General features: G+C 32.7%; 1 protein-coding gene across 3 annotated transcripts in view; it reads left to right on the top strand.

Moving 5' to 3' along the window:
• Window positions 1–27,207, top strand: part of LOC106882996 (lachesin) — a 360,914-nt gene that overhangs the window by 61,320 nt on the left and 272,387 nt on the right. The window contains exon 1 of one of the 3 annotated variants that reach the window (XM_052966995.1): window positions 16,311–16,329. The exons of the other annotated variants lie outside the window; for them this stretch is intronic. The gene's annotated coding sequence lies outside the window, so the exon portion shown is untranslated. Of the gene's footprint in view, window positions 1–16,310; window positions 16,330–27,207 lie in introns of those variants that run through there. 3 annotated transcript variants of the gene reach the window in all.

Genomic DNA, 27,207 nt, shown 5'->3' with positions numbered 1-27,207 from the left:
TTATTTATGTTTAAAAACATAGATATTTATCCCTGGTGATTAGTTTTTATATAAGATTCTAATATGATGTATTTGTGTAAGGCTCATAAGTCTCAATTTGAGTCTCAATTACTCAGTCTTTCTATGCAATGACTGGTTGAAAAATATATTTTATAATAATATATTTCTGTGATGTAGTTCTTACATGTGCGTGCATTTTGTCTTGTATGTGCATGTGTGTGTGTGCATGCATGTCTGCTTCTGCATTATCGCCTAACAAAATGTGTAATCTATTTCCTTTTGAAAAAGAAATCAGAAATTAGTAGATTTTGATAACAAATTAAAATTAGAGAGTTATTTTGATCATGATAGATTAAGGCAGAAAGGGTAATGAGTGTTAAGTAAGCTGGAAATATGACTTCAAAAATATGTTAAAGATTTACGATAAATTTAAGTTTGGGTATTGAGGCTAACAAAGTATTAAAAATTATGCTAAGTGACATTAATAGACTCAATGACTGTAAATATAATAAAGTAAATTTAATAATTAATTTCACTCATGAATAAACCAGCTTCCATAGTAACTATCTAATATACATATAAAGGTTATTGATAATATATAAGTCGCAATCACTGTTGCAATCATCATCTTCATCATCATCATCATCATCATCCTCATCCTCATGAGTGTATTCTACTGTTTATAACACCAAATCTCTGTTCACCCATCAGCCTTTTGCAGAAATAGAAGTATGAGTGATTATGGCATGAATGATGATAGGGATATATGATAGGGGGATGTGTGATAGAGGTTCTGAATATACTGCTATATATATGAATATTCAAGACAACTAAGATGGTAAGACACTCTCAGAAGGCAATGTAACTAAGACACAGTAATGAGAGAGACCTATGACATATGGAAGAGCAGGAGCAAGAATATAAAAGCAGGTAAATTGAAACAACTGAAACAAACAATGTAAGAAGAAGGGATAAAAGTCAAATGTATTGGGCACAATTGGTTCAGGGTAGCCTCCTGTACATAGGTTTCAAGACAAGTTAGAGAGGTTGAATGATGAGGGTGGTGCAGGAGAGAAGGAAAAATAGTTGGGCCATGTACTAGTGAATGGCACAAATGAGAGTTTGTGTCAGATAAGTGTACTGGCATCCTTAGTTACACTGGAATTAATGTATGGTGACAGAAGAGATCCACTATCATCGTTAGTATTAAGTACAGTGATATTGAAAACAAGGGGAAATAACTGAGACGTGAGCAAACGGCGTGAGTAAAAGAAAATAATATACAGTAACAGTATGGGCAAAAGATTGCAATATATGGTGAACAGAAGTGATATACAGATACCTTTAGTCACATCAGCAGCTTAGTACAGTGAAAATGAGAAGAGGAGGAAGAGATTGAAAGATAAGCAATTGGGGAATAGCATGAGAAGTATGAGACTAAGATATGAACACAAGAAATATGGATGAAAGTGTTGTGGGTAAAAGACTGATGAGAGACAGGAATGTGTGATGCAAGGGGTTTGAGACAATGGAACAAGTTATAAGAGGAAGGAGAGGTTATCATATAGGTCAGTGATGTAGACATAACTGTATGCAGACATATACATTCATGAATACATACATATATACATAACTCATTTGTGATGTCTGTCAGCCTGAATAGGCAGGTAGGTCTTCTCCAGCACAGCATGCCACTCATATGCAGTCCTTCGTCATTTCCACCATGATACGCAATAACTTCAGATACATCCTTACTTCATCTCAAGTCTTCCTCCGTCTCCCTCTTACACAGGTGCCATTCACTTTAAGTGTATGTACTTCTTTATACAGCCATCCTCCTAATATATGAATCACATGCCCTTATCAAGGCAGTCTTCTTGCCTGTACAGTATATCCAATTGCCTTTAATATTTAAAAGTGGCATTTCTCATTAAATTATTAATAAATACTCCTGTTATATGAGGATGCCTGAAGAAATCAATGTAAAATATATTTCAAAACCAAAGTAATCTAGCAAAATTATCCTCACAGAATTCAATATAATCAAAATTATATTGATGTTAAATGTAACATATAAATTCTGCAGAGTAACTGAAATTCTTTAACTATACATTTTGTTAAAATCAATGAAGAAATATTCAATTTACTACATCGGCAAAATATTATAACTTTGTTTAATTTTCAACTCTTTCTCATGTTAGTATCAGCTTCATAATTGTGTAAAATGTTTATGAATCTGGAGGCATTGTTTTACAGATAAATGTACTTCCTAACTCTAACCATCTTTTCATGAGTTAGATCACATCATTAAGTTAGGTAAGGTGCTTAAAGGAGTTCAGATAATCCACAGTACAATGCTGAAGAATAATTTATAAGGACAATATTAAAAATTTAAGTTTACACAATTCTTTTTATATTTTGGTCCTTTCTTCTCTCTGTTAGAAACTAGAGATCTTAATGAAATGTAGTTAGTCCAGTATAAAAACCCATAAAAATATAATTATTGCATAATTTGAATAAAACTTGTTGATACAATGCAATGACTGTTGGTTTACATTGTGAATGTAGATTTTTATCTGTTGCTGCTGAATTTTAGTTTATGTCAAGTTACTTTTATGTGCCCAAGTAGAATGACTATAGGTAAGCTGATGACACAAAGATATTTTCTTACATATTTACAAGATGTTAATTCTTGGGCATTGATTTCCCGTTGCTAAGTTGAATATATAGCCTGTGATTGTAGTATTGGAAGTCGAACATTGTTGAAAGCTACACAACTTTCATTAGAAAAAATCCATGGCTATGTCTTCATCTCTTTCAAATATGATGTTGCCCTGTTAGCAAATTTAGCTTGTGGCCGTTTTCTTACTCATCTTGACAAAAAGTTTCTTCGGGAAAAAGTTGAAAATGTTCAACTGACTTTGCTTTTAAGTTTTGTGGTGCTCATGCCACAAACAAAAGCATTGATGCAATGATCAAACATGTCATTATTCCACTCTTGTTCAGAATTGATAAGTTCCAGTATCACTTAGGTTGTTGCTGTGTAGAAATTATACAAAAATATCTTTCTTATTTTCTTTACTCCAAGCCCTTTTTCTAATTAATGCATCATCATTATCATTTAATGTCTGTTTTCCATGCTGGCATGGGTTAAACAGTTTGACCCAAGTAGGTTATCCCATAAAAACTTTATGTAATACATCTCTATCGCTTCATCCTTTTTGTCAAATGCTTCAATTAGGACATCTCTAAATCTCTGGTCATTTGAAGAATTCTTAAGCTTCCATAGCCTCCTTTTCCATATCAGTTTATGTTTCTGGGTCCTTCTAGTCCTTAAGTCAGAAATCACTAACTACTAGCCACTGTTGAGTTGTACATTTTTCACCTGAGAAGGATATGTCTACCCCTATCTGGTGAGAATGCAGTCAATCTGGCTTGTATGCACACCAGATTTCCTGAAGTTAATATTGCAGACATGCATATCAACAGTCTTGTTCCCTCCTCATTTCTGGTACCAATGCCATAACTTCTGTGCACCCCATAAAATCTATTGAAGCCACCAGCCATGATAATAATGTAATTGTCTTTCACCATCAGGTTAATCTGCAAAATAAATTTGTATAAATGGTCCATATGCTGATATAAACGTCACTGTTATATTATACAAGATTATGCTTATCTTAATAATTGTCACAAAATTCTGACTTCCTCGATCTCTTTATCCATCCATTTTTCCATCAAAAGTATACCACCTTATACAGAAGAATTTGTATGTATGTTCCTTACCCACAAGCAGTCTAGCTGAGGCCTCTCTCCATGATATCTCTTGAAATTGGCACACACCTACATGCCACTGCTCAAGCATTTCAACTGTCTCACTAAATCTGCCTGTCATTGTGCCAACATTGATAGAGGTGGCTCTGGGTTTGTGGAGTTGAAAAGCCTTAGAGGGTAGTTTGAGGACTGCTTTCAGCATTGGAATGAATGAGACTTTTGCTGGCACTTACCAAATAGATGATGATAAATAGATCATTAAAAATATCAGCGAATTCTAACACAACACTTGAGGTATACTCACCATGATGACTGAAAATGTAAACAAGACAAATATATACAAAGAAGTTCATTGAATAAAGAATACGAAAGAAAAAAACAAACACCCATTGTGCAGTCAGGACTGACTTAGGGATAAACAACAATAGAAAGATTTAGCTATTTTCATTCTCTCAGTAAGAGTTGAAACTAGACATCATTTTTATTAACTTTTGTTATACTTATCACAATGTTAAGAAACTGAACATGCCATAGAATACTGTTTCTGTTGCATTGATCACCTGTTCTGATTAATTTACAATCATTTATCAGTGGCCTATAGTATTCAGGGACAAATTGGGATTAAAAAGCAACAACAACAATATATTATAAAAGCTGAGTAAAACAAAATGGAAGCATCAAATTAACCCAATTACACACAATATATATATACATATGTGTGTGTATAATATGTATGTGTATATTATATTATAATTTTTAGGATCATAACTTCCTCTTTTGGAGTATTGTGTTGTATACATACTGTTTTGTAACTATACATTAATACAGTTTACAAGCAGGTGTTAGAGTAATGGACATACTCTGCTGATGTTTCACACCTGCTGATTACTATCGATTCCCAAGCAGCTTTTAACACTTTTGAATCACCAGATTGAATGGTACTGCTCAGGTGTCAAAACCATAGTGATATCCATTTGGCAGCTGATGATGGGAATAAATATTTGTTATGTTTGTTGATGGATTTATAATTTATGGAGATTACTTACATTGGTTGTTTTGCTTCGTGCGTAATCTTATTTAAGGTTAGATAATGTTTAGATAGTGGTGTCTTGTTTTGAAGATGTTCCATGGTATATATATGTGTGTCATATATATATGTGTGTGTGTGTATATATATATATATATATATATATATATATTTAAATAGCACTTGAATCTATATCTATGTCCATGCATATATGTGACTGTACACAGATATTCTGTTTTCACAATGACATTTTTGAAATTAAATATTCTAGTTTTATGAAGGTTACTGGTATTTAGATATGTATAACCTAAAAATCTCAGTAATGCACACTTCTACATAAAAAATCTGTATCGAGCATCTAACATTTCAAATATAAAGCTTATTTATTCACATTATCTTCAATTTATCATGCATTATCTGATAGCTTTGAGATTTTGATGATATGATTGTTTACTTTTAGAATGACATTGTAAGGTAGGTGTCAGAAACAAGATCTGGCCAGGTTGAACATAAAACAGGTAGAATATTTGAGCCGCATATACCTTGTTTAAATGTTAAAAGGTTACTTGTTCTTGTGCAGCAAAGTTATTGTTTATTCTAGGCATTAATTGAAAGTAGCAGCTGAGATGGTGTCATAACACTTCGATCTAATAAAGATGTGCTGTCACCTCTCTGCCTTTCCTGTTGCTTCTATAGTGGTTTCTGCATCCTGCAACTGACAACACTAATGCCATCATCACTTAGGCAGACCCCTATAACTCATCTCTTCTCTCTTCAATCATATTGTGTTCCACTCTACTAAATCCAAGCCTACTCCTCCAGAAACCGAAACACATTTTTTTTCTTACCCTGCACACTCATTCAGAGATGTTGTGAAGATCATGTGTGCACCATTTTCTCCGGACCAATCCAATTCTTAAAAAAGATAAAAATATCAGAATGACACTTTTTAAAAAACAGTTTTGTAATGGAACTAATGAACTACATCTGTCTACCGAGTTACATCTAGAACTTAATAGCATATGATAACACTTATTTTAAGAAACATAACCTAGTCTGTGATAAAATGATGAAAGGAACTTTGTGAAGCCAGATAAAAATCATGTAGAGATTCTCAAATGAAGTAATCACTGCTGTGTGTGGGGTATCACTTCACTGCATATATGAAGCATTAATACACCTAAAATAACAGCCACACTGCTATCATCAACTTCAACAGTCTTGTAGAACCTTCATGATTATGTCTGTGCCATCGGTAATCCTCTAACCAAATGAAAATTCATACTAAGCACAAACATGTATGTGAATTTATTATGCTAAAATAGATGTAAACTAAAACTGTTATAATTGTAATAAGAAACCTGTTCATCTACACTAGCAATATTCCATGAAAATGATGAATTTCTGCTAAAAACACAGTGCTTTACTCCTACAAAAAGTTCTCATTCATAAATATTCAAAAACAAATAAATTTTCTACAAATTTTTTTTTTTTTTACATTAACAATTATTTTTCTTGAAAAAGTAACTCCTTTCATTGTAAATAAAATCCATACTAAGAACTGTAAAAAGTAACTTATTTCATTGTAAATAAATTTTGTATTAAAGATTTTTATAAATTAAAATAAAAAAGAAAGAAAAATGTAAGAAAGCCAAAATGTAAGTGGAATTATTTGACCTCATGTTGATGCAAAGCACTGTGTGGTTTTAAGACTGTCTAGTTACACTAAATTTCTTTTCTGCAAATAACATTCACAGTCTGTTTTCAACACGATTTGTCAAGTCTTCGGCAGGAATGCAAACAATATTACCAAAAATAGATGCAAACTCTTTGCTTTAAGGCCTAACATCTTACCATATTGATAACACTGACAATAACGTGATTCTCTGAAACAAGAGGTTTCTCTTGCTTTGCTGAAGGGAGGAAAAAGGATGATGTGAGTAAATATATTAGAAAGATAAGAGAAATATAGATAGACAAACAAGCAAGTATTAGTTGTAGTGGGAGAAATTTATGCAACATTGGGGTGCAGCTTGGAAAGGCGAAATTGTGAGTAATAAAACCACTAACAAGAGTGTACCTTGTCATTTAAGTGAATACTACAAGATGTATTGAGTCTCAGAGATTTCAGACAAACATACATTGATTTTCCAATCATATCATTTTGTCAGACTTGCTTATTGTTGGTAATGTTGTTATGTTAGCGGCTGCAAATAAACATGATCAAGGTAATAACGAGAATGATTGTGATGTTGCCACTACAAACATTCTGATGAAAATTTGTTTTCTTTTTAGAAGGTAAATACCAATGTCAATAATGTTATTAGATTGTTACAGTTTATTTTCTACATTAACTAATACTGAGAGATGATGCTGCATACATCCTTCCCAATTTCACATTGTTTTCTTCATCAACTCTGGTGTATATTGACTGCTATGGAGATTCAGTTTCAAATCCATAATGTGATTTATATTTTGAGTAAAATATTTAGTTTAAAAATTTAATTAAGCAAACATATGGTATGTGTATACATACACACATAAATCCATACATTTACATTTTTACTGTTTTACACTTTTACTTGTTTCAATCATTGAACTGCAGCCATACTGAGACACTACCTTGAAGAGTTTAGCCAATAAAATTGACCCCAGTACTTAATTTCTTAAAGTCTGGTACTTATTTTATTGGTCTCTTTTTCCACACTGTTAGGCTATAGGATCATTAAGCAATAGGAAGAACAAATGCTATGTATATATATACACATACATACACATGAGAAGCAGTACTTGATGTTGCCCAGGTTTATAATAATTACCTAAAAGATGGGCCCTTACACAAAATTCTAACTACTTATGTGAAAAACTGTGTCCTACAACACAGTACATGCATGCACACATACATATTTCTAAATAGATATGTGAATGTGGGTGGGTGTATGCATACATACCAAGTATACATCTACATGTGTGTGTACATATGTGTGTGTGTACACATACATGTACACGCATATGTACACATGCACATCTGTATTTAAAACATCATTGTCACTATCGTCACGCTACATCTGTTTTTTTAATTTTATTTATGCTGATATATGTCGTATGGGTTGTAACAGTACACAATATGCTGGAAAAACGTTCTCCTATGTTTATTGTGGAATGGCTTTCCATGACTGAGTGCCCTTCCTAACATCAACTGCATTACAGTACGGTGGGTGCACTTTATTACAGCACCAACACAAAAAAGGTTGTCATGTCCTCAACACAACAGAACTGAAGTGTCATCTCAATCCCTTCTTGTCTCTGTTCATTTCACAGTCACTTGACAAAGAGAATTAGGAGCACTTTGGCAAGTGAGGTTGACTTGTACCCTGCAATACACTATTATGTTATTTCTATCCAAGACAATATGATTAACAAAGTGGTTAGTGTAGAAGGCGATTAGAAAAAGTGAACCAAGTTTAACCAAGTTAAATCTAATCTGACAGAATATCAGCTGTGCTAGGTTGGGACAAATGATGCATATTTAGGATACTAAGGTTTCAAAGACCACATTCTAAAGCAAGCTGAAATGTGGAAGTCATGAAAGAGAACACATGAAATTTCATTATAAGGTGTCATTAAGCCACATCTCAATGAAATGGATGGCCTGATAATTACTGAAACGAGAAGACAGCAGTTAATTATAAACAATGGTAGAAGGCAATAGAGAAAGGAATAAAATTTACTAAGTTCAATTGAATGAAAGAACAGGAAGTAAAAACAAGAGCTAAAGCAAGGTCCACTACACAAAGTCTTTCATCAATATTCTGTGGTATTTGCAGTCATGTTGCATTAGCACCGTTGCTGCACAGTCCCACCCCAAAAAAAGAGAAATATCAATGATGAAATTTCAGTATATTTAGAGAAAAAGTATCTACCACCAAGCTGTACTTGATTTTTAGTGATAGCTATGAGACAAATTATTTATTCCAATTTGAGCCTGTGTATGCTGCTTCTCAACGTTTCTTATTTGCAATACTCAGACAACAAATAATATGAAATATGCATGGAGTTCATTAGTATCATGTCTAAAACATCTTGGGGAGTATTACATATTTCACATATAGGTATATATCAGTGTATAGAAAAGTCTAAAAATTTCTTTAGAAATTTTTTGCAAATGACATTTCTTTTATAAAAGTTTTCACACTGACTTCTACAGTGTATCTGTAAATACACAAAGCTGTAAAAACCAGCAATTTGCTAACATTCTTCTGCTAAGTTGTTCTTAAGGGAGAAAGTATGTAAATAATTAGAGCTAAAGTTGTATGATTTTTGATATAGTTACAATATAAGATAAATGATCAATTTGGCTGCTGTTTCAAGTGAGTCATGAATTCATATTTGTATGTGCATTGATGCAGGTTTTGTTGGGTCAGAAAAGAAATGGGACAAGTGTAAACTTTGGGTATATCATATTTAATTCCATTATGCAAGTGAGATAAGAGACTTGCTGTGTATGAGAGAACTAATGGTATTGATCTTTCCACTCTAGTTACATAGACCCACAAGTCTCTATTAACTCATGCGAATTGCAGAGGTGTATGCATTCCTTTTATCGAATCAATGTGAAAGTTACACATAGTTGGCAGTGACGATTTTCATAGAGAAGATTTACCAGACTGCTGGAAACACTATCTTAAATAGAAGCCGTTCTACATTTTAACTTTTACCTGATACAACTTAGTTGTTACTACTGTTGTATAGACTAAGGTCATCATCCCTGGCAGAACAGGCCTTATAATCTATGCTATTCTAGTGGTGACTGTTGTCTTTTCAGACATAATTTATCTCAGACAGCATTATCCAGTATATCTTTTTGTTTTTTGGGGTCTTTTTAAGGTGGTAGAATGGGGTGTCATAGGAATTTAACTGTTAATTTTAGCATGCTGATTAAGTGTTTACATTGATTCATATGCAACTAGTTGAATGTTACAGATATATTCAGACCCATACAATCAGGCTCAAAACAGCATTTTCTCCTGTATATCAGGTAGCTAAACTATTCCATTGTCACTAATTGGGTAGATTGTGAATGCAGATACATATGTTTATATTGATAAAAGTAACAAGAGTATTGTGTTTGTTTTCTTTCTGTTGCATATACATATTGTATTGCCTATGAATCATGTTAAAACTGTGATTTCAATTGTAATAACTTTTGTTATTTCTCATTTAGGTAGTTAATTTATTTTTATTGTATTTACATACAGTATTAATATCTGTTTTTTAATACATGGTACTCTTAAATACAAATCTTACCAGCTTTGACGTGATTATTCCTTTTTCTGCTATCTATTATATATTCATGTTGTGTTAATCAGTTATGAACATTCCCCTCTATTAAAAGTACATTGCAGTTCACTTAGAAATTATATCTTTTACTCAATTCCTTTGTTTCACTATATATTCTTTACTTTCTAACTTAATTTCAAATTTATTGAATATTTAGAAATTAATTGCTGAGAAAAAAATAATAAACTTAATAGCAACTAGACAATTCTCCTCTGTTAAATATTAGTTTGACAAATTATAATGATTTTGATATCAGCTGCTAGTGAGATAGCCCTATCAGTCTGCAAAAATGTACTGTATTAGTATTAATTCAGTGACATAAGACTCCAAGTTTTACATCAATTAGCATCAAAGTTTGGTCTTAAAAAGAAATCAGTATTTCTAAAGACTAATACTTAGCCACATTTCAATCATAATAAAGTGAGCAAATGAAAGACTGGCTAAAGTTTTCAAATAAAATGTAATTCTTTACAAAGTATCTACACAAAAATTTTAATGACGTTGATAATGATAGTAGCTTTTCCAGCCTTAAGAAGACTGTTGCATTATAATAGAGGAGAGTGTTTAATAGAATTACAATTGGACAAAAGGATGTATGTGAAAGAAAATAATGAGTGAATGAAATAATGTCTGCAATTTTTAGTAGATGTCTTTTTCTTTCTTTTATATATTTCCTTTGTGCTGTCTTTTTATATTCAAAAGAAATCTAATATCAGTTGTGTGTGTGTATGTATATAAGAGCATGCATTGATGAAAATACAAAATTATAGTTGATGGTTGTTTGTCTGAGGCAAACATTTTTACACCCTCTGAAGTTAAATTCAAAATGAATATAGTTTAATGGTCTACTTCGCTTTTGACAAAACCTTGAATATACAAGATCTGATTGAGAAATCTGTTTCCAAAATTTAGCAAGAGAGTTTATTTGTTTACTTTTGTATTTTTCTTTATCTCTTACTATTTGACATCTTTTTTCACCACATAATGGAAGGTAAAAGAATATTCAAAGTATTTACAAATCCCACAGAGTTTCACTCCTTTCACTTCATAGCAGAACTAAAAATGTTTTACTCATGTTTCACTATACTGAATTATCCAATGTATATCTGATTTTATTTGTTGGATTTCAAATGTTACATGTTATTGACCCGTTAATCCAGCCATATTGAATATAAATGTATCCATGTAACAAAATTATTAACTAGGACAGCTAACAAATACCTAGTTATAGAAAAACATATATATATATATCATAGAATTGCTTCAATATTCAAGGGGTAGTCTGAAGTATCTAAGCAACCAGGGGATAATTATTAAATCCAAAGGCACTCCTGGAGATTACTTGTGTGGGTACCGTCTTTGTTAGAAGGTATCCAGAGGCAAGTAATTTAGTGACCAGGTATTAACTCCATGCTCCTGAACTGTTAATTTGGAGTTTCATCACCAGACTGAGTTTAATATATTTCCAGCTGTATTCAGCTAAGCCCAGTAGATACTGTTTGTGTGTGTGTGAGAGAGAGAGAGAGAGAGAGAGATGCTGGCTCAAATTCAATTGAATCCATTTTCAGAACTATTTAATATTTTCGAATTAATATTCCTGTCAAGTAAAATCAAAATTTTTAGATAAGAATTTAAATTCTTATCTTTATTATAACTTTACTAATATATTAATTGTCTCATTGGGCCAGATGTATTCAGAAAATTGGAAAATTATGCTTCAATATTTTATCACAGCGTCTGATAATATCAGGATTGTAGACTTTTTGCATTAATATTGTATAACCTGTTGCACAAATTTTAGATTCAATTTATTGTCTTCAATATACTGTTGCTTCTTATTTGCCTTGTTTCCACAATGTTTAAAGAGATTCATGTTTATGGGTATGTTTAAATGATAGCTTAAGTTTTATAAAAAGTGAAAATATTTATGACAACATGCATACACTCATGATGAATACACTTAGCTTTCAAGACCCTTGTAATTTTTCACTTAGATCCCATAATACATATATTTTAGAGTACGTAGACATATATATATATACATGTATGTAGTTACTATCAACAAAGAACAGTCATTTCAAAGGTAAAATATTAAATAAACTGTGAGTGCCTTTGTTTGTATATGTTCATGTAAAAAAATGTGTCCAGTTGTGTCCCTATGTTTCAGATGGTAACTTAGATATTGATAAACTTAGTTTAAGTACTGGAAGAAGAATTTCATATTTACTCAGACACTGCTCAGAACCTCCTCTCCCCCTCTCTCTCACTTACACACACATATTCATATCATTAAGTACTATAATTTTTGCTGTTCTTTAGCCCCAGATATACCTTCATTGCACTGATCTGTGATTGCATGTGTTCCAGTTTTGACCATCTCATTTTTTTCCTCTCTGACATGATATATTTAAGAGTAGTAAATTCCATTTATCCTACCTCTGTTTATGATTGTAAAGTGTGATTTGAAGTAGATTTGGTTGCTATTTCTAGCATGTGAGTAACACCTTCTATAAGTGCTATTAAGTGCTATAGTTTTATTTCTTTGTGCTTTGTAAGTACATATACTTTAGCTAATGTAAGGAGACCTTAGTTCTTATATTATGTTTTCTGTTTGCTTTAGATTGTTGAAACAGGGTCTTCTACTAGTACAGCATGTGTGTTAATTAGCATGTGCTGAAAAGCGGACGTTAAATGATGAATGATGACTATAGAAAGTGTAATCTGTGTGGAGGGTAATAACTGGGTTAAGAAATACCAAAGAGTGCTAAGTGGAAAGAACCTCTGAAAGAGGTAGACCAAGGAGGACATAGAAAGAAGCAGCAAAGACTGATTTCAGGATGCTGACTTTATGAAATGAGAGAGACAAAGAACGTTGGAAAATAGTGAGATGCTGTACTGAAGAAGACCGGTCCATTCTGTACTAAAATGGGAAAATGGATGTAAAATGATGATGATGACAGCAATCAGCCATTTGTAGCATTCAATTAAATAACCTATTAATTACTGACAAATGATCTCAGAACAATGAAATATATACTGGACAATCAAATTATTTCAGTTTAAAATGTTATTTTCAAATATAACTCTGATCAAAATTTTTTACATAAGTTTTTATAATGTTCTATTTATTAGGATCTTAATTTATTGCACTAACTTTGACCTTAGTTATTTCTCAGTGGTGCAAGTTAAACATTTATCAAATAAGAAACTTCCTTCTGCAATAAAATAGCAATATTAAAATACTTCATATTGCTTCTTGTCTGGAAAAGCTAAAGCATTGTGGGTGAGTAGATCACATGCTTGAATACCACGTATGCAAATGTCTTCAAAAGTGTTACATTAGTATCAATTACTTTAGTTTGTCTTGAAAAGAAATACTTTATCTGATATGATACAGCGTATCTATAGAATGTACAATTTTTCGTTTCTCTTCACATATGAATTCAAAAATGTTCATCAAATCGTGTCAGGGTAAAAAGTAGATGCTTTATATTTTAACACTTAACATTTTGATTTTTCTTTGCTAAATAAGATGAATGGTTTTGCAATATTGAAATACTTGTTTGTATTATTGAGATATTTCATATATTGTGGCCAGGCTGTAATAAAACCAGATGGTAGTAACTAAGAGGTAGAATATTTTTGTGAATTTGTTCATTTGTAGAATTTGAATTTCTTGCTGTTATCACTGAACAGTCAATCATTTAATGATTTAGCCTTCCTACTTTGATAGGCATAATACATAAATCTTCAGTTCACACAAATGTTCATTGTGTCTTACCATCATCATTATCACCATCTTTTAAGATATGTCTTCTATGCTGGCATGGGTTGCACTGCACAAATAAAACCAATGAGCCAGGAAAACTGCATTGAACTCTAGTGTTTGCTTTGCCATGGTTTTTCTAGATGAATGTACTTCAAAATGCCAAGCACTTTACAGAGTATGTTGGATGCTTTTTTGTTTTGTGGTACAAGCATGAGGTCACCAAGTGACTCACAACACTAAGAAGAATCACATTTGACTAAGTGAGGTATAGTATTTGAGGAGGTGGCTTCATACCATATGGTGAGAGGCTAAAGTTTTATAGAGGAACAGAAATAGGCGTCATGCTGTAGTGGAGATGCATGGTTGTCTTACATTGTATAAGTATTGATGGGAGTAACTGGAAGGAGAGATAAAGATAATAACAAGATGCCACAGCATTCTCTTAAAGTATAAGAAGGTGAGTATAAGAGAGAATATCAAAAGATGATTGAGAAGGTTGTGTGGTAGAGTTTGTAAAAATATGAGAGGTGAGTGATAGTTTGTTAGAAATGGGAGTAGAGATGAATGCAGTGAATGATGAACAAGGGTAGAGATGTGGTTAAGGGTAAATATCAACTGGAAGGGGAGGTGAAAAATAGAAGTGACTCAGGAAGATGGAGACGGTAAGTGGCACTACAGAAAGGGTAGAGAACAGCAGTATAATGTACATGTAGATAGACAAGATGTTGTGAGAGAGACATACAATAACAGTACTGGAGGTCATGGATATGTAGGGGCAGCTATAGTTAGTGAAGGACTCCTATGGCAGGTGTGAGAAGATATAAACAAGGTAACTTAGAGGAAAGAGAAATATAAGTTGAGGCACAGAAAGGGCTGATCAGTAGAAAGTAAAGTGGGAAGGGATGATACTGAGAATGAGCAATGAATATTAAAAGGAAGTGATTCTTGTGAGGTGGGTAACTGGTAGCACAAAAGGGGGTAATGAAATACTTGTAGTTTTGCTCTGTGTAACAGCAACTGAATAGTGCTATAGTTAGAGAAGTGATGGAAGAATGGGTGTTAGGAAGATGGGAAGTGGGAAGGTTCTTTACAGGGGCCTAGTTGTCTATATATAGAGAGATAAATATAAAGCTTTTACGACCTCAGTTTTGTTGTGAATTACCAACCATAGTTTTGTTATATCCTCCATAAAGCTCAGAATCCTAAAATTGGCCCTCACTACCTTTTTCTGTTTTGTAACATTGTAAAAAAATATTTCATATCATTTTCATAAATATCTGCTTTAATTTTGAAAGGTTCAAAAGTATACTTTTGGTTACTTTTTCTGATGAAGTGTAGTGTTCCTGAGCATTGTATACAAGAAGTTCATTATTATTTTATATTCTTGATTTAGTATATTTGCAGATATAACTATGTTTATAGGTATATTTACTAACCAGTTTAGTTATGATCAATTCTCTGATGACATAAAATTGGTAGGAAGTATGTATGTTTGCATTGCATTCTGCCAAACACTTACTGTCTCATGATTTGATATTAATCTGACATCTATTTCTATAATTAAAAAACTTTCCTTTTGAAGTTGGATTAACTCTCTTAATCTCCAAATGACTATTTATTGCTTTGATGATATTAACATTTTGATCATATGAAATATTTGGTTGGTTGTATGATTTGTTTGCCATTCCTATTCATGTCACATAGTTCCTTAAAAGTAAACAAAGAAAATTAAAAAGCATTGTAAAAAACAAAGCAAAATAGATTGAAAAATATCTAATTTACTTCTCCCCTGATTATGTCCTTTAATGTAAGAAGTTTGGTTTATTCTGCTTCATTTTTTTTTTGGTTTATTGTTTTAATTTTTTTTTATTTTATACCAGAAACATATAGTTATGAAATAAGGAAAGGCTAGCCTATGCTTTTGTGCTTTCTCTGTTCTATTTTTTTCTTTTGTTATAATAGTGTAGCTGTTTGATCTGCCAGAAATAGTGGTAAGATCTTTTACAAATTGCTGTATTATCTTTGAAAAAAAGAATATATTAGATAATGTAGTCCTCGATGTAATATTTCTGAATTATAAATGGGGAGGTCACAGATGGAATCACTTTCATCATAGATATTTTTGGTCAGACCGATTTGATGTTAAACAACCACTGTTAAACTATGTGATGTAATAAAATAGGCAGTAAATATAATCACTAGCATTTAAATGTTATAGAGGCAACCTAGTAACTCAACATGTTTTTGTTTTTTTTCCAATAGTTTTGCTTGAATGAAGAGGTTGCACTTTAAAAATTTTGAGACGAGTGAATTCAATGCGATTAATGTTCTTAAATGACTGAAAGACATGCATGGTCCATGGTCAAGGAGGGAATTCCAAAGGGATAACATTATGAAGTGGAAGTACAGCAGCACAGTGGTTAGTACAAGGCTTGGTCTAGGTCAGTGGTTCTCAACCAGGGTCCATATGGACCTTGCGGGTCCCACATAAGATTTTGTTGTTAAAATTTATCGGCAATATATTGGTTATACTTCTACAATACACAAAATAATTTAATAATTTCTTAATACAATTCCTAATAGTATTAAATTATAAAGATATGTTATGATTTTTTTTTTAAATAGCAAATGGCTATGGGGGTCCATCAAAGTAAAATACGAATCAATGGTGTCCATAGGTAAAAACAAAAGGTTGAGAAACACTGGTCTAGGTGGTGGCAGCACAAGACCAACCAGAAAGAAACAGGGTGAAGAGGTGCATTTGTGAGTCAGAGTTTGCAGTGTGTTGGTTAGCAAGTTCATACCAAACAGTTCGTAGTGAATTAAATTTTTTTTTATGATAATAATACTTAAGAAGAAGGATGAAACAAGTCATTTCTAAACGGATTAAACTAATTATGCTATTTATTCCATAACATGTGCTGATTTACTGTTTTTTCTTTTTGTTCAAGACAATGTCAAACCAAGTTGTTGAAGGTTTCATTTGTTGAGGAATGTATTTTTGAGCTTCTTTATTCTCTTACTACTAAATACCAAAATGAATACAGAATTGCCCTTGTGCAACATCTACTTTAAAACCAGCAAACTATTGATGAGTGTCAAGTAATTTGCCTAAAGGAAATATGCGTATTCATACACATTTACTTATGTTTACTGAATACAACAGCAAAGTTCCATTGAGTAATTTTGGCAAAATATTCCAAAGTGTCATATGCTATTTCATTGAAATCCATCTTCCCTATGTAAACAGGTTGTGTGTTTAGTTGTATAAGCTTGCATGAATGCATACCTGCATGCAAACACACATGCACACTAAATATATATTCTCTTCATCACAACCTGCAGATGCATTTTTCTCATCTTGTGAAAATGAGCTCACCAACCATTCTTTTTCATCATCAGCAGCTTATTATGATGACATTATGGAACCTATTTCAAAGTAGAGAAGTTTTAAATATGTCCAGTATACTTCTTTAGATAATGATAAAGATTATCCCAGTTATGTAACCATATTGTGAAAAATTCTTTTGGGTCATTAATAATAACAATGCAGAAAACAGATGTTAATCGATGATGAGGATGATGATGAATCCAAAAATAGGTCACTTGAGATAAGTCACATATTAACAATAGTCCACATATGGAAACATAACTACGTTGCCTCTTTCATATATACTCTTTCACAACACCTGTGAGGGCTGTAACTTTACTCTGCATAGAAAAACAGAAAGTAGATGTAAAATAAGGATAATGGTACATATCACATGGAAGGGCACTGAGACAAGCCTACTCAACCCTCTCCATTATCCTTACCACTCTGTTCACTTCTTGTACACTAACCCTGAGCACTTTTCTTTCCCTTTCCAGTTCCCCTTCCTCTTACTGTCTCTTCTGCTACCATCCTATAACAACTCTAAATCTGTTCCTTCCAGCTTCTGTTCTGTCAGCTATGAAGCCTTTTAGTTTCATAAGTTACAAGGTAATCCCACTAGTATTGATACCATGAAACAAGTACTCCATGAGCAATACTCTTTAGCTTTACTGAAGACAGGACAACATATGTAGTGCTGGTGCCACAAAGTATTTCACCCAGTACACTCTAGTGAGTAGCTGGTGTTATGAAGGGCATCTGTCCATAATAACCATACCAAAACTGGGTCATTGGAGCAAGACATTGACTTCCTACATGCTAAATCCTGTTGCTCCATCTAATCCATGCCAGCATATGGAAAGCATACATAAAATGATGATGATGATGATGTGTGTGCATGTGTATATGCATGTGTGTATATATGTGTATGTATGTGTATGTGCGTAAAAAAGCTGAAAAAAGATTAGAGATCTATAAGAATCAAATTTTTTTTATGTATAAAAGATGGAGGTGGAAATAGCATGGAAGTAAGTCTAAAACATTTCAATTTCAGAGGGAATTTTAAAAAAAAATATTTTAAAACCTTATATAAAATAAATATTACCAGTTATGATGAATCTCATTTTATCAAATATCAGTAAAAATTTATAAAAATTTGAAGTTAAAACTGTTTATCTGCTGTCTGGAGTTCAAGAACATGTCTCTTAAATTGAAATGTCTTAGGCTTACTTCTGTGCTATTTCCACCTCCATCTTATATATATATGTGTGTGGTGGGTGGGGGGTGGGCACTTGTATCATCATTATCATCATCCTCATCATCATTGTTAATGTCCATTTTCCATGCTGACATAGGATGGATGGTTTGAGAGGAGCTGGCCAACTGGAGAGTTGTCCAGGCTCCAGTTGTGTTTTGGCATGGTTTCTATGGCTGGAACCAATTTACAGACTGTGATGGGTGCTTTTTATTCGCATATATATATATATATATATATATATATATATATATATATATATATATATATATATATATATATATATATGTATGTATGTATATGTTTAATATAATAGGAAATAAAGGGAGTGTTTTAGTAAATGTGATATGATGTGAGTATGTGTGCCTGTCAGACTTACCTTGCTGCTTTCTCCACACTTTGTATCCACACTTCTCACCCTCCCTATGACTCAGGCTTGGTTCCCAACCATATATATATATATACATATGTACTTATATACACATATAATGCCATCACTGAATAAGCAGACATAAGCAGACAACATAAGATTTCACAATGAAATTTAGTTATATAATTTATATTATATAACTAATAATTCTTTATTAATGAAACATATAGAAGATGAAGTAACGTAATATTTTATTAACCATAGCTATTTTGTTTTGTTTTCTGTATGTACTCTATGGCATACCCAAGTATAAACTCTAACCAAATAGTGCCTAGACTATAGCACAAGCTCTCAAAACTCTTTCCCTTCAGACATGAGATTACTCATGGAGTGCTAGATATACATCATGCAATTTAAATTCTAGACTACACTATATATAAGTATATATAAAGTGCCATTCAGAAGTTAAGATGTTCACACACATGTGGATGAACTTGCACATGCTTCAACATGTATATGTACCCATGCATATGCACCAAGTTTGTATTACATACACTATCATGTTTACAACATGTATGGTTAAGAACATGCTTCCAACATATGTATTCTAGTTCACATCCTCAAATCACCAAAGTAGAGAAGAGGTAACCAAGAATAGTTAGCAAATATGCATGAATACTTTCATGTTATGTAAATGAATGAAACAAGTAAATAAATATATAGGTTAACAAGTAAACAATTGAATAGATGCTATGATAATTAAATGGGTGAACGATAAAGCCACGTAAAATAAATGCGACAATAAATGAATGAGTGATTAGATGAATAAATAATTGAATATGGATGCAAATAGGTTAAGAAATGAAGATAAAGCAATGAACAAGTAACTGGTTGGTGAAATCAGAGAGATAGAAATGTTTACAACTCGTATGTTTGAGAATGCAAAAAATAGTTCTTTGTGTAAACAATGATCATACTTTTATGACATCTTGCAACTTCACCAGCACTCATCACTGTCCACTCAATAATAACAGCCTATCTTGGGGCATGATCTACATCTTTGTTCCTTCATAGAATATATAGGACTTGCAAATATGTAAATCTTTCTGATTTCATTGACTGATGCCTCTTTCATACGTTTCTCTTTATTTCATAGCTTGTTTGCAGTCATATTCTTTTATTTGTTAATCTATTCACCCATTTATATATATATATATATATATATATTTATACATTCTATTATTTATCCATTTACTTATGCATCTATGCACTATATTTTCCACTTATTCTTGGTCACATATTTTTTTACTTATTTGCATAAGTGATGCAAAGACATGAGTAACTAAACATATATGAAGGTGCATGACACGTATGGTGTGGTGCATGTGTATGCACTCATGAGAACAAGTGCAGTCCTTGTATGTGTTTGAGTATGTATGTTTGAGTTTGCTCTACATCATATGTTCACTATCATAGAAGCAGTGTCAGTTGTTTGCAATCTTCTATGAAGATATTTTGGGCCATTCAGCTGTTCATGTTCCAAGGACTAGATTGGCTTGGAAAGCAAGTGAGAGTTAGTGGCGGAAAGAACATCTGACTGTAGAAAATCTGCCTCAAGTAAGCATGGAAAAGTATGCATGAAAAAGGAGAAGATGAATTTACATGAATGTATGCAGATATATGTGTGTATATACACATATGCATACATATACACATATGCATACATATATACACACATGTATGCATTTATTTATGCATCTTATCAATTACCTATTTGATACTTAAGGATTCTGTGCATACACTTCAACTGTAAATACATGAAGATTGTGTTCATATGAAACATATGTCATATAGTGTCATACATTTTAAAGATTCTGAGTTGTTTATTACCCATACTTTCTTAATGTTTCGAGAGAGTAGTAGTTGTTTTGCCAATGTGCTTCTTGAGTTCTGCATATAGGGTAAGGTAGTTTGTGGCCCTAAATACTGAAACCCTTGTGCCACATCTGAATCCATACCTTTGCGCCTTGTCCTTGATTTAGGTTTTCTTGAGACTACATGAGACCAAATAGGTTGCAAAGTTAGAGGTGATAATTGCATTATCAGGAAACACTATTTCTCTGATGGAAGTTACCTTATCTTATTTTTAACCTTTAGTCTTTATACATTACGGAGCAGGTCATTAGTCCTCTTTGATAGTGTCTACCTCTCTTATAGTTTCTACCTCAGATAAGTAGACACTATTGCACGAGAACACAAGTGCAAGCTTCAGGTGTTGCACAGAGACACCAAGAAGTTTTGGCATGAAGACACAGCCTTATTTAACACTGCTTTTTCATTTAAAATTCTTTGGACATAGACTTTGCATATTGCACAGTGGTCATTAGGCCATCATGGAAAAGGTTTTATGATGCATAGCAGCTTAAGTAGTAAACAAAAAGGAATAGGAAAATCCTAAACAGATTGTCCCAACTGATGAGGTCAAAGGTATTGTTAGGTCAGTGATGGTCAGATTTTGCTTTTGATGCTGTTTTTGAAGCTCAGGCAAGGGAAAATATCAGGTCTGTGTTGCACATACAACACACACACACACTAATGTTTCTGTAATGTTATATATATAGATACAATTTAATGTTAAACTGATGGATCACTCAACACTTTTAAGTAAACTATATATTATTTTTTACAAGGAAAAGACTGACAGTGATTTCAATGTTTTGACTTACCATCTGTATTTAGATAGCTGGTAACTCAGAAGGTCACTATATAAATGCATGTGTGTGTGTGTTTCCATAAAATAATAAGTCATAGAAGATCAAAGAAAGTTAGAGAAGTTGTTAGGTAGACTAGACAATTTAGGCCACACAAATAAGATATAAATAAAATATGGCTATGAATTGATGTTCTTCTGTGGATAAAACATAGATGGTAATATGATGACATTGTGTATGAAAAATGTGGCCACTATGATAAGAAGAATGAAAGTAATACTTTTTCTGTCATGCATGGAAGTGAGTTTTCATGAATATTGACTTTCACAATTTCTTCCTAGTCTAGCCATTTTAGAGTTCCATCCTCTTTCTGATGACAGCCAATCAACCACAAAGTAAGAATTCCATATAGTTAATATATTTAAGTTGGGAAATTGTTTTAAAAGAAAGACAATCTGCTTTCCTCATTCTGACTGAAATAAATCAGTTTAACTAAATTAAATCAATTACCATTCTTCATGACATTAAGACAATTGTGAAATTTTAAATAGTTTGATGTCTTTCTTGCAATTGACAATTCCACAAAATATCCAAGATCTAATATTTGTTGTCTTATACAGATCAGTGACCTGAATATTATTGCTGAACTAATGGAACATTTCAAAGTTTCAAAGTCATTTATCATTTTAGTACTTGGCCTAGTTGAAGAAAAGAGGATTGGTGGTTATTGATGCATTCATTGAAATGAAACTATAGCTGATTACTGAGAATAGTTGACAACGCTGAAAGGGGAAATAATCATTGGTTTATATTCTTCATTTCCAACAAAGCTTTGTTCAAATAAATGACTTTCAATTTACCAAAATAGCTATTAAATGTCATGTATAAATACTTAGTACTCTTCTGAGACAACCCATTAATCTCTTTAAGTTTAGAAGCTCATTTGAAATTATATATTGAAATTGTATTTTGTCATTTTGTGTGAAGGAAGGGCGTGACTTATCACCTGTAGCAGCTTTTTCATATTAGAAGTACTGATGAGATATAGTTGCATTGTTAAGGTTGCGCTTGCATCATTAAAGGTTGGCATATTGCAGTAACGCATAGCAGAAAAGGAAATTTTAGTGAAATAGTGATCAGAAGAGGGAACAAGAGCCAGGCTGGTGTGATTAATTGGCAATGCTATGAAAGGAGCTAGTTCTAAGGAACATAGGCCATGGTAGTAGTCGTAGAAAAAGTAGGGAGAAGATACTGCATATACAATTTCTGTGTGTGGGACAGCAGCAATTTTCCAGATATGAGAGCAGCACTTTATTCTTCATTGTGGACCTCATATGAGCTATGTACAGAGGTAGTGTTTGATGGAACTTGAAGTACATTTTGGTTGAAAAGAGAAAAACTTCTCTCTGAGTTACTGTTTTATATGCTTTGACTGGCAATAAATGAATTTGTTCAGCAATCATAAAGTAGTGGAAATTGTTATTATCACTGTTTCCAACAGCCTCTTCCATGTTTTCATTGTATCACCAAATACACCTCTGTTTTCCTGTTGTGTAGGCTGCATTGTTTAGAGTGGAGTGTATACGTGTGTTAGTACAGTTATGCTCTGTTATGGAATTTGTTTTGTTGTTTACGATGTTACTTTAGTGTTTTATCTGTCGTGCCAACTATGTACATTGCAGGCTGTTCTTATTCTATCAGCTGCTAATTGTGTTTTGTGTGTACTGTACAAGTTGTGTTATGTGTTTTACTGATTGGGGTTACTGCATAGTGTATGTTCTCTGTGGGTTGTGTTGCCTTACGTTATTGGGAATATCGTTTGTGTGTGGCTTGTGGGATGTATTTTGGTATTAGTTGCTGATTATGTGCAAAAATGTGTTATTTTGAGTAGATTACATGTAATGTGAGTTGTGTTCTTTTATTGGATGATGGTTGTTTTGAGTATGCTTTGCCTGCATTGTGCATAGAGTGTGAGTCATGCTATGGAGTGTTTAACAAGGTTATTATATTAGCTGAGCTTAGAGTTGTGAGCTCCGATATGGTTTTTATGTTTTTGTTAGTATTTTTTGCAATTTTATCCCTTAAAAAAAGTAGTAAAAAAACAAAATCATAAACTTCTTTCATAAACCATCAGTTTCATAAATATCCAGTATCTTCAATAATCTAATATGCTATGAAGGATTTCTCTGTTTATAGTAAGTATGGCATTCATACACTGAAATTAACATGAGTGAAAAACATTTTTGCTTTGATAAAAAAATGTTGCCAGTGATAGGATTTTAATTGTCAGTTTTGGACTATTAATCTGGCTAGTTAACTACTCAGCTACTGCACCAAAGATTATAACTGAGTTATAATTTGTATGTTGACAACAAGGCTTCCTTTTCAACAAAAGCTAACTGAATAAATTCAAGAATTTGTAGTAAACTTCCCAAATTATTTTTTCTTTAGCAGAGAGGGAGAAAGAATGAGAGAGATAGCAATATAATTAATTGTAAATTAAATATTTCTAGACTAATTTGATTTACTGGAATGAAAAATTGCCCTTAGATTCTAGTGAATTAATAAGGCACAAAATTAACCAAAAGCAAGTTGCATGCAATTTTTATAATAATAGAAAACAGGTATGGATTATTATTGATTAATCAGCATAGACACTAATTAATTGTATGTGAATAATAACATCATCATCATCATCATCATCGTTGTGGTTGTTGTTGTGAATTGTTTATATGTGTATCTCTGAGTTGTGTTTTATGAAAGACTGTGCTACTGAGTCTATCTGTTTCCCTGTATGTGTGTCTGATTGCCTCTGTATGCATTGACAATCATAAACAGGACTGTATTTTCCTGTATGCATTGAAGAGTCTGTCGTGATATCCTGTGAAAAGAATGCTATTCTGCATTAAGTTTCAAGTCATCATAGCACAAAGAACATTTTAAGATGAATGACCAGTTGCTGAAAGTTTACAAACCTGAACAAATTCAATTAAGATTTCCAATTTATTTGCTCTGTATATCAATGTGTATATTTTTTTTAGAGAATTATTGAGTTTTTATTTTTCTAACTGTTTGTCATTTTTCTTTCGCTGTTTTCTAATATTTATTTTATTTCAGGGTATTAGATATAGATGTTCAATTCCTATTCTGTATCAACCTCCTTTTCTTTCCTTTTATTTAATTCTTACTTTATTTTCATTTTCTTTTCAACAATTCTTAAATTCTTTCTTTCTTTAATTGATTATTTTATATAAAAAATTATTGGTTTCATTTGTGATTTTTATTTATGCATTTATTCTGTTTTTGTGTCATTTAGAATAACTTTAGAATCAATATTTCTTTTCTCATAAATTGTGTTAATAGAAGTGGAATTAAATAATGTTTCATCACCAATAGCGTTTATGTCATTACCAGTAGCATTTGCAAAAATAGAAATTGCACAACATCTGTTTCTCCATATTGGCTTATATTTTAAAATATATGCATTTACATATTGTACAGACTTTTGCACTCATGTATACTGTTATTTTATATATGCGTGTGTCTCTGTGTATTCATTGTTATCCATCATTCATGAAACATATTTTTCAATAAACATTTTCTTATTCACCTCGTTCGAGCTACTATGTCATTCTTGAAAGGCCTTTCTAAGTAGAACTGAATGCTTTGCTATTGGCATCGAATCACAAGATATGAATAATTTTCTCTGCTTTTAATACTACATATGACTTTCAAATATGATCAATTATGGTTGTTGTGTGATTAAGACATGAATTAAATAATTAATAATTGTTCAAGTCCCACTGTTGATATTTTGTCATTCTTCAATTCAATATTAATAAGTGTTGTGTTACGCCCCTTGTTTCATTTCATTTTAATAATAATAATAATAATAATAATAATAATGATAATGCACACACATGCACGCACACCCACGTATGCACACACACACACACACACACACATACGCATGTGTCATGGGGGAGAGAAAGATCTTCATATTACAACTGTTTTCCATGATTACATTGTTTGCAATGTCCTTTTCTGCACTGTCTTGCCCCTTGTTGCAGTCTTTTTCATTTCTTTTTGTGAGGTTGTCTCCTATGATCTGCTTTTGAAAATTCTTCCTGTATTCTTATTAATCTTTCTCTACCACAGATTCCTTCTACTTGGGTCACTTGGCATTACTTCCAAAAACTTTAATCTTTCATACGCATCTCATGTTTGTAACAGCTTAGTCTTCTCTTTGGTTCACTGCATCTGATTCCACTTATTTCCATTTCTTCTCTCAGTATATTCATGCTCTGTTGTCCATGTACATTAGTCATCCAGTGGAACATACTTGCCTCATTACTTTCTACTTTTTGCCTTCGCTGCACATTCACTATCCATGTGTCATTACCTGCAACATTACACTTTATATACAAGTGTTATACAACCTGCCTTTCACATTGTGAAATAATTCCTTTGTTACTTGCAAAGGTAATAATTCTCTGAAAGATTTTTACCTTGCTTTTACTCTGGCTTATTGTTTTCAGAACAGCTTCCTCCACGGTTAACTACTAATTACATCTCCTTACTAATTATAATTACATCACCTTAGCACATATGTGCATTGACTGTGTGGTAAGAACCTTGCTCCCCAACCATATGGTTCTGGGTTCAGTCCCACTGCATAGCACCTAGGACAAATGTCCTCTACTATAGCCTTGGGCCAACCAAGGCCTTGTGAGTGGATTTGGTAGATGAAAACTGAAAGAAACCTGTTGTGTGTATGTGCATGTGTGTGTGTCTGCATGTTTGTGTCTGTCCCCCACCATCACTTGACAACTGATGCTGGTGTGTTGACATCCCTGCAACTTAGTAGTTTGGCAAAAGAGACTGATAGAATAAGTACCAGGATTGCAAACCAAAGTACTGGGGTTGACTCATTCAACAAACATTTTTTTCTAGGTGGTGCCCCAGCATGGCTGCAGTCTAATGACTGAAGCAAGTAAAGGATAAAAGATAAAGCATATGTGTACATACATGTATGTATATGTGTGTGTATGGGGACACATGGTTCAGTGGGAATACATTGTGTTTTTGAGAAAACACTTAGCTTCACATTGCTCAGGTTCACTCAGCTGGCAAAAATGAATAATCTTGTGGCAGACTGGCATTCCATTCTGGGGAGTCAGGGGTGTAAGCTACAGTATCTAAGTAACTAGTCCCCTGAGACTATGGCTCTCGCTTCCTGACCAACTGGTTCTAGGTTCAGTCCCACTGTGTGACACCTTCAGCATGTGTCTTATACTATAGCCTCAGGCTGACCAAAGCCTTGTGAGTGGATTTGGTTGACAGAAACTGAATGAAGCCCATTGTAGATATATATATATATATATATATATATATATATATATATATATATATATATGTATGTATGTATGTATGTATGTGTGTGTGTTTGTATTTGTCTCCCACTACTGCTTGACAATTGGTGTATTTATGCCCCCCATAACTTAGTGGTTCAACAAAAGAGATCTATAGAATAAGTACCAGGCTTTAAAAAAAAATGTACTGGGGTCATTTCAACCGACAAAAATTCTTCA

This window comes from Octopus bimaculoides, chromosome 4 (assembly GCF_001194135.2).
Source record: "Octopus bimaculoides isolate UCB-OBI-ISO-001 chromosome 4, ASM119413v2, whole genome shotgun sequence".
Classification (NCBI taxonomy): Eukaryota; Metazoa; Mollusca; class Cephalopoda; order Octopoda; family Octopodidae; genus Octopus; species Octopus bimaculoides.
The sequence above is the reverse complement of the archived record's forward strand: the minus strand, read 5'-3'. Positions and strand labels throughout refer to the sequence as shown.